Source organism: Orbicella franksi, chromosome 8 (genome assembly GCF_964199315.1).
Source record: "Orbicella franksi chromosome 8, jaOrbFran1.1, whole genome shotgun sequence".
In the NCBI taxonomy this organism is placed as follows: domain Eukaryota; kingdom Metazoa; phylum Cnidaria; class Anthozoa; order Scleractinia; family Merulinidae; genus Orbicella; species Orbicella franksi.
In genome coordinates, this window is record NC_138152.1 from 16810852 (window position 1) to 16818845 (window position 7994).

Consider the following 7994-nt stretch of genomic DNA (forward strand, 5'->3'; position numbering starts at 1 on the left):
ATACCGATTCGATTTTTCCCTAGACCCCATTTCATGCTTTGTTTATTACAGTGCCAATCGGACTCTGCTATAACAAGAACGTCCTGGGCACATGATCAGGAGGCACAGCCGGTAGAAACTCATGTTTACAACTGTAACACTTCCTCGCATTTGCCAAAATTGCTCCCTTTTGATAAGTTAATAAAGATGGTGAATTTTAAGCTCGGTAATGAAATGTGAAGGTGAATTAATCAACATGACACGAGCGTGGGAAAAAGAAAAATTCTGAGTCCCGTGACCTCCCGAACACCGGGCGGGCGCTCTATCCACTGAGCTACGAGAACTCATGGAGAGCAAGGCCATTTAACTGAGTTCATATATGACAGGTGTCCTGCATACTGCTAGGATCAACGCTATTGAAGTCATCGTGAGTAGTGATAAGTTGATAAAGATGGTGAATTTTTTTTCAGTTAAATGGGTTCTCGTAGCTCAGTGGATAGAGCGTCCGCCCGGTGTTCGGAAGGTCATGGCTTCGATTCCTGTCGGGGACTCAGAATTTTTCTTTGTCCCACGCTCGTGTCATGTTGATTAATTCACCTTCGCATTGTTCCCTTTTCTTTTCCTTTGTCCGCAATGTTGAATTCTCAGGCGTATTACCGCTGTACTCTCGTTCCCAAACTCCGGTTCCCGGTTCCCAGTTCCCCGTTCCCCGTTCCCCGTTCCCCGTTCCCCGTTCCCCGTTCCCCGTTCCCCGTTCCCCGTTCCCCGTTCCCCGTTCCCCGTTCCCCGTTCCCCGTTCCCCGTTCCCCGTTCCCCGTTCCCCGTTCCCCGTTCCCCGTTCCCCGTTCCCCGTTCCCCGTTCCCAGTTTTAGTAACATCCTTCTAAGACATTATTGCCCTCTTTTCTATCGGTAGAGTCTTCTTGATGTTTATTCCGTACCATTTTGAATTCTTTAAAGGTGCGTTTTGGTTACCAGCACGGAATTTTACCGTCTAGTAGAAAACCGCGACACACGAGGCCATGTTTGTTTTCGATACTGCGATCAAAAAATAACTTTCTACTACCCCCCTACTGAATATGCAAAAGTACAAACACAACAAGTACAAGAGGCAATTCGGTTGTATTTTCAAAGGGTCACTTACCTCACCTACCCTGCGAGGGACTTCATATGCTCCCTTGTCACGAACGCTATATAAACTGTCATAAATAGTCCTTTATTTAGATCATTAGGAGATAAGTCTTTGCCAGTTTTGTTTAGGCCATCGCGGTCGCCTTTTTAATTACCTTAGTTTCCTTTCAATTATCAGTCAATTCTCTTTTCTTGGATAGAATACCTGTTTGGCGACGTTCCACCGTTGAACGCCCTTCGTTTGCCACATGATAAGGAACGCCACTTTTAATTTTAGCCAGTCGGAGTTACGTTGTCGTAGGAGAAAGAAGTGATCGGAGTTTATTAGTAGTCAGTCCTTACACGTAACTATCGGAGTACCGTCGGAGCATTGGAGTTACCTTTTCTTTTTCAGCCTTTAACGCAGCACCGGACGTAAGTTCTACTCGTTTATATTCACCTTTTCGTTTTCCTTTTACCACGCCTTTGTAGATCTTGTAAATTTTAGCTCTCTTTTAATTATGTATTGTAATCTACTCTGTAGTTTTCACCGCATATGTATAATATTTGGGCAAGTCGACCTTAATAAACGCTGATCAAGTGAAGCCTGCCCAATTGTTCTACATCGTGCGGTTGACGTTCGACGAATTCAACGCGCACCACATGCCAGCTACTTGGGTTCGTTACACTCCCTCACCCGCCCCTACACGAAGTTAACAAAGTTTCAAACAGCATGGTCCTTAAGAATGTTGACTGACAAAAACATTGGCTTCTGAAGCGCATGTTTTTGACGAGGAACTAGCATATCGCTTACTTGAAGCGTTCACGGTTCTCGCCGTCAGTGCTCATATCCGACTTTGAACTGAGAAGAAAACAGTTACTGCTAAGTCCCATTTGTGTATTATTGGTCAAGACATGAGGTGCATGCTAAAATATTTGTGTAATCACAGGCGGCCCAGATAACTCGATCCGTAACCAATTATCTTGGCCACAGGATTTGAATTTCTAGCTTAACGACCTCGCCATCGTGACAAAGTCGCCTCGAACCGTCGAGAGGCACCTGGCATTGGTCAGTTACTCGTTGCCATCTCTCGCTGCAGTTAACGGTGCTTTTAGGCGCTAAATTCAGCTGAATATTGTTTGCTCCTTGTATTTTTGCAGTTAACATTGTTTGCTCCTTGTATTTTTGCAGTTAACAGTGCTTTTAGGCGCTAATTTCAGTTATACACCGCCGCACGGTGCAATTTGCGTAATCAAAAAATGCCCCGTGCCTCTCGACGGTTGGAGGCGACTTTGTCACGATGGCGAGGTCGTTAAGCTAGAAATTCAAATTCTGCGGCCAAGATAATTGCTTACGGATCGAGACGGAGCAGAAATTCAAAGCAAGAGTTGGAAAACCAGCGATTCTCGAGCGGTTAAGATAAACTTTGGAACCTTGGGAGAAAGCGAATGGGAAGAAGAGTTATCGACGGCTGCCATGAGGCAATTTTGACGAGATTAGACCATTTTTGTGGAATTCACGGAGCTTTGAGTGCGGGCCGTCGGGCCAGTGGGTCGCCCGCCTTTCGTTTCTCTTTAGGGGAAGCAAACCGCCAGAAAGTTAAAACTCGCCTAAATGGCTCTAAACCACCTCCAGGAACCCAGAGACATCAAAATAACGCAATGCAAACATAAGGTAAGCCATTTTATTCAAATTACTTTCAACACGTAGCATTTAGAGTAATTTTCGAAGCATTCTCATACGTTGTCATATCAACGGCTAAAATTGTAACGCAATCGCCAACAGCATAATGTCACGTACTAATCGTATTCAATGTCTGGGCCGCCTGTGGTCTAATCCGTAAATTGAAAGATGACGACGGAGGGTCAAATATTTGCATTTTGCGTACTTTGAAAAGCTCTCGCGTCGCTCACAATCATTTGCCCAAAGAAATTTGAGAATTTGTCTGATTTTTACAGACAGACACTCTTAAAACATCTGCTTAAAATGCTCGTTTGCAACCTGATACCTATTTTCATTTATAGCAACTGAACTTGGAGACCCATTTTACCTGAGATAGGATCCACAGGCAAACCTTTCTGGATCAATGTTCGAGACAAGATCAGACAATGATAGCGGCGTGAAAGGCCAATGGTCTGGTGATTAGCTCAAGTGCCTAGTCTTCAAGACTAGGCACTTTTGGTTTTATTTACCCAAGTTAGATTTGTGATAAAAACTAACATGAAGTATACTTTTACCCCAAAATATAGTTTTGAAAGTATCAGATTAAATTTCTGGTCCACGAAATCGAGCTAAATTTTGACGCGGCGCAACATCGTCGAAGCGTACAATTTTGAAAATAGGCTAAAAATTCAGGTTTAAATTTAATGCGGATCTGACAGCGCTAAATAACTACTACAGGATGATATTTTGGTATTGTGGGTTAGCTTTTCTAAATGCGTTTAGAAGAGAGTTATTATAGTTCCACATTAATGTGTTATGCCTTTAATAAATGGACGACTCAGTTTACACTATTTGCTAAGTTGATTCAGTAATGAAATGTTCTAAATACTAAACCAGCCAATCAAGAATGTTTTGCAATGCGATCATTGTACTAAGGAGGGACTCCAACTTACTAGCTTTTGATTATACACGTGAGTTTCAGCTTGTCAGAAAAATTGACAACACTTTCGTGCACCAACGACTTCAAAATGGCAGCAAACACCACTAAACTTATCCTGTGATGAAATCTTATAGTAGTAGTAGTAGTAGTAGTAGTAGTACTAATAATAATATTTTAAAGGTAGTTGAACAGCCCTAATGTAAGCTAATGAATCTTTCAACAGTCTTAGGAACTATTCCAACATAACATAATCCAAATTTTCTTACAGCTCTCGCGGCAATGCATTTTAACTTCAGTGTGCGCTTCACAGAAAGGATCCTACGTGCTTCATCAGTTTCAGCGATATCCATAGCTGTTTTGCCTTCACAGTTGACCAGGTCCTCGTGGATTCCTCCATCCAACAATGTCTCCAACACATCCCTTAACAGCTGAAGATTTTCGGTACTGGGCTTAAACGTCACAGCTAAATGAAGAGGACTGTTTCCTTTAGTGTTAATGGCGTTCACATTACAGCCTGCATGCATAATAAGCTTTATGGTCTCAACGCATGGAAGCTTGCACACAAGGCGTACATTCCTGTCCTTAATAACAGTTTTATACCAAGCAGCCAAGTGTAGAGGTGTGTTTCCATCGCGAGTTCGAGGGCTTAAGCAAAGAAACCTTTGCATTAACACAAAAATGCCTGTGGTGTCCCAACTTTCTGGAACTTCACGTTCAAGTTGGACTTTGGTGTATATCATTAATAGATACAAAGCACAGTAAATCAGTTTTTCTAGCTCCTCTTTAAGCAAATCAGCTTTATGTTCCTCTTGCGTTGTTCTGAGCAGCAACCTTTCCGTTTGTCTCTCATATTCTGTAACAAGTTTTTCAAACACTCCTTGTACACACTCTGATCTCAAAAGCAAGTTTTTGTGAACCATTTCGCCAAATAAGCTCGCCATCCTTTGCAAATCTTTTGTTATTGGCTCGTTAGAACGCTGACCTATCTCGATTGCATGTTCCCACAAACCAATGCAAAAATCGTAGTTCTTTGAGTAGGCAAAAGCTGCACCACGGTATGTGATTAAAAAGCGAAGTTCTGTATTATCAGTACCAAGGATTCTCTCTCTGATTATAAGACCCTCCATGCGGATGGCATGATCATCACCTTCTAACAGAACAAGTTCTTCAAGGGTTTGACTCTCTTTTCTATTCTGATAAACTTCAAGAGGTTCAATTCGTTTTTTAAGCAAGGGACATGATTTCTCTTCAAACCTTTCTTCCATGCCACGTTTCATGTAGGAAAATGCTTTCTCGATATCATGAACATCAGGTGAATTAGCAACAGTGGCACCGAGAAGCTCGAGTCCTTCAATTCTCTGTTCCTTTGTACATTCTGGCCTGTTTATAAAATACTCCACCATGTCAATCTGACAATTATTACTCGCTAACAGAAGTGGTGTTAAACGTTGAATATTTGGCAATTGGGACGCTCCACGAACTACTAATTCTTTAGCAATCGCAAAGTGACCATTGTAAAGAGCCTCGTGCAGAGCTGTATTTCCTTTCTTGTCTTGAAGATCCATATTTGCGCCACGTTCGATAAGGTAGGTTACAACCTTCAGGTGGTCATTGTAAGCAGCTGCCCTTAATGGAGTCGAGTTTGTCAAAGTTCCTCCGTCGACGTCAGCGTTTCGTTCGATTAAAAGTTTAACAACATCAAGATGTCCTCTGGCAGCGGCAGCCCACAAAGCTGTACAACCCTCAATAACTTGGTCGGCAACTTTCACAGTTCCCCGAGCTTCGATGTCTGCTTTGTATCTTAGAAGCATCTTCACAGAATCCAGGTTTCCATTGCGAGCGGCGATGATTAAGGGAGTGGTGATTTGATCGCCATCTTTTGCTTTCGTTTCTAAAGCGGTGCTTCTTTCACTGATGCTCATTCCCTGAAGAACATCACTAAGTACAACAACCGCACCATCCCGAGCAGCTTCGTACAATATAGCTACAGGATTAGTGTATTTACTTTTTGATCGCTTTTCATTCATAGCACACAGCAGCTTTGTGAAGAACTGAGCTATGCTTAAATTTCGTTTTTTTATGAATAATGCTCACTTAGTCGATTGTTTAAGAAACAGCTACAGATGACTGCGTGGTTCATAACTTTCTCAAATTTGAAATGTAAATTCTTAACAAATTGAGTTGCATTTATCAAAGTATAGAACAGTTCACATCTGTTTTTCAAAATATTGCCGCTAGCTCCTTTATGTGCGTCAGCTGCAAGACCTACTGACTAGTCGATAGAGTGTGAATTATAAGATGTAGAAAAAGGAAATTTTATTTATAGGGGTCATAATCTTAGCTAGTTTACAGGCAAGATGCTCTGATTTTGTAGTTGCAAAATCTACTTCAGACTACAAAGCCCTTGTTACATTAAATCTAAACAATCAGCTGTCTGACAGGTTACGAATAATACCTTCCGGCACTTTTGAATTTCCACTTCACTCCTTTGTTGGATTAGGGTTACTTCGGGTGATTGAACAACGCCGCTAACATTTTTTTTTTTTTCAAGTAAACTGTTATTTGCATACAACACAGCCAGCTACATAACTTACACTACTAATACTTACACAACTAACATTACAATACATCTACGTATACAGCTTAAAATACACACACAGCTACTTTACATCACTTGCAATACCTATAAGATATTTTACAAGTTGTTTTCGATCAGTACACTTCAATGCTCATACAGCTACTGTACACTATTACGATATTGAATACCTAGCATTTTTTAACCTTCGATACATTGGATGTTATTATTAACGGAACAATAATATATAGAAGAGAAACAAATTAAAACTAACAAAACGTAAATAAAAATGAAAGACGAAGTAGAAAAAATAGAAGTGGCACATTCTCCGAGACAAAGATATTTGGGGCAGTTCATACACATAGTACAGTGTTGTCCATTTTGCTCTGAATTTCGTCAGTGTATTATTTTTAAAAGCAATTGTAAGTTCACAAAGGATCTTTTCATTGAGTAACAAGCTGAAAATTTTAAAGCTTGGAGAGGCTTTGTTTAACCGCAAAAGGAAGATGTGGTATTTTGTAATAACAACAAAATGGTTAAGGGCTTGAAAAAGATTTGATTCTCGTTTATAACCATATAAAATATCGATCTGTAGCATTTAAAGCGATAGTTTCCGATCGCCTTTTGTTCCAACAAGCAATTACCATTTGCCAAATCGTTTGAGTTCTGGGGCATTCATATTGGAGGTCAAGTAAATTATAAAATTTTCCTAGGGGTGGCTACAACGATCACAGCTTGAAGATGTTTTCAACTTCATTTTGTAAAGGTTTTTTTGTTTTTTACTATTGCATACAATACTAACATTACCTACAATACTTACATTACTTACAATACTAATATCACTTACGCCACTACTGACATTACTTACAATACGACTGTTACTTACATTACGATTACTACTAACACTACGATTACACACAACAACTACTACAGATGCTCTGCCTACACAACTGATAATACAAATATTGCTCTACATTGTACTCTAATTACACAATTACTTTTTGTGTTAACAAGATACTTTATATAAAATTAAAATACAGGTATTTGAATTATCATGAATGTACATATAAATATACATAATTTACAAGCAGCACTTACTCCTTTACAAAAAAATTGGATTGTTATTCAAAACTAGGTTCCATTTTGCCTGAAAATGTTTTAAGCTTAAGATGCTTTGAGAGGCTATAAGCTTTTCAATTTCATATTTTCTCTTGACCACGTCCTCGAAAGGCAAAAAGAGAGGGATTTGTTTATTTTTACGACAATTCCATAAATAAATTTTACCTAAAATGATAAAGTAGTTGAGCAGGTTAGATCTCTGATCTAATAGTCCTAATATAACGTTAATATATTCCAGTTTTATTTGCTTCCTGGTTACTGTCAACCAAAAGTTTTCAAATTTAGTCCAAAATTCTGTTGAGAAGGAGCATCGATAAAAGAAATGTTTTAATGTTTCTCGAGAGGTTTGACAAAACGTACAAAGATCACTTTGAATCCTTCCGATTTTTACTAATCGGGTATTCAAAAACAAAATGTCGTTTAAAATTTTGAACTGAAAACATTGTACAAATGTTTCAAGAGCAACTGATTTTGCCAGTACAAACGCTTTTCGAGTCTGTTCTTCACTTAGGTTAAAATCTAACATTAGTTTAGAGAACCCTCTTGAATGTTTGGCTTTTTCTTGAATGAGAAAAGCATAAAAGTTTCTACTCTTGCTCGAGAGAGGAT

At 39.6% G+C, this 7994-nt stretch overlaps 1 pseudogene; it reads right to left on the reverse strand.

Moving 5' to 3' along the window:
* Positions 1–3885: 3885 nt before the first annotated feature.
* LOC145494736 (protein fem-1 homolog B pseudogene) lies at positions 3886–5718 on the reverse strand (annotated as a pseudogene).
* Between the last annotated feature and the right edge of the window lie 2276 nt (positions 5719–7994).